We start from the raw sequence: 1,267 nt of genomic DNA, 5'->3' as shown, positions 1-1,267 counted from the left end.
CCCTGTCATTGATGATTTCTTATACTGAATTCAGTATTTGCATCTAAATTAAGATTTTTACCCCAAATATAACATTGTTGAAAAGTATCCAAATGTAAATTACATATTAAAAACCCACTTTCTACTACAATTAAATAGCTTTTGACTTTTTTCTCTGTTGTGCATGTAGTATTACGCAAACTTGCTTCTAACTGTATATAGGTCTCAACTTGCCTCAGGGTGCATATGGATGAGGTACAAACCAAAGTAATTCTTCTTAGACTTCTTCTTCTTCGACTCCTTCCTAAATACCAGCGACTGGCAACCCCTTGAGAAAGGATATTTGTCTGTAACTCTAATCTAATCTGTCATGGGGTTCTTCTGTTCTTTTGTATGTATGAAATGCATCGTGGTATCGTTATTACTACTTAATGGAATCGAATTTTCCATTTGCTTTAAACACAATCTGTTACAAAAGACAATATACAACACTTCAATACTAAGTTTCAATAAACCTGTTAAGTTAGTGTCACAATAATAGCTCTTTTTTCTTTGTTCTCGTTTTCTTTTTCCTTTTTCCTTTTTTTTCTTATTTTCCTTTTTTTTTTCCTCCTCCTTTTTTTTTCTTCTTTTCTGCTCCTCATTACCTGTTCCTGATGCTGAGCTGGCGAGGTAACAAAACATCAGGCCCCTTGTCTATCTGTCCATAAGCTGCGATGTCCAGGAGTTGTTTTCTCAGGATACGCCATCTTTTAGTCTCACACATTTCTTTCGTGTTCACACCTACATTTCCATGATCAAGCAATAAACCGCACAGAAGTTATACAAATACTTTAAACCCGGTGTGCATTGCATCGTAGTGGTGTAATTATGTAAATATTCCTTACCAGTTGTTAAACCTTGAATCTAATCTTCTGTGCCCACTCTCCACTAACCCTAAGGTATTTCAACAAGAAGTTGTGAGGAAAACCGTTGCTGGGATACGGATGCACGGCGCGCCGGAGGCGGAGCGGGGCGGGGCAGCCCCGCCCCAACGGAGCGGCACGGCTCCCTTCCAATCGCGCCGTCTCTCCGAGCCGGGAGGCGGCAGCGGTGGAGGATCTTCCCTCGCTGGCTGGCCACCAGCTGCAGCGCGTCACCAGGAGGCGGGGAGCGCCCGGATTGGCTGGGAGGGAGAGGGGGAGCCTGGCGCTGATTGGCCCGCGCCGGTCACGTGGCGCTGGTGGGGCCGTGACGCCCGCGGTGGCGGAGGGGCTCGGCTTGTCAGGTAGGTAGGTGCCGCGCGCGG

At 45.4% G+C, this 1,267-nt stretch overlaps 1 protein-coding gene across 1 annotated transcript in view; it reads left to right on the top strand.

Annotated features, from left to right (window-relative positions):
• The first annotated feature begins 1,181 nt into the window (after positions 1-1,181).
• The window catches only part of FER (FER tyrosine kinase), a 202,581-nt gene continuing 202,495 nt past the window's right edge, over positions 1,182-1,267 (top strand). The window contains exon 1 of the mRNA XM_009284184.2: positions 1,182-1,246. The gene's annotated coding sequence lies outside the window, so the exon portion shown is untranslated. The remainder of the gene's footprint in view (positions 1,247-1,267) is intronic.

Source organism: Aptenodytes forsteri, unplaced genomic scaffold, assembly GCF_000699145.1.
Source record: "Aptenodytes forsteri isolate BGI_AS27 unplaced genomic scaffold, ASM69914v1 Scaffold69, whole genome shotgun sequence".
NCBI lineage: Eukaryota > Metazoa > Chordata > Aves > Sphenisciformes > Spheniscidae > Aptenodytes > Aptenodytes forsteri.
Note: the sequence above shows the minus strand (reverse complement) of the source record. Positions and strands in the feature narration are given on the sequence as shown.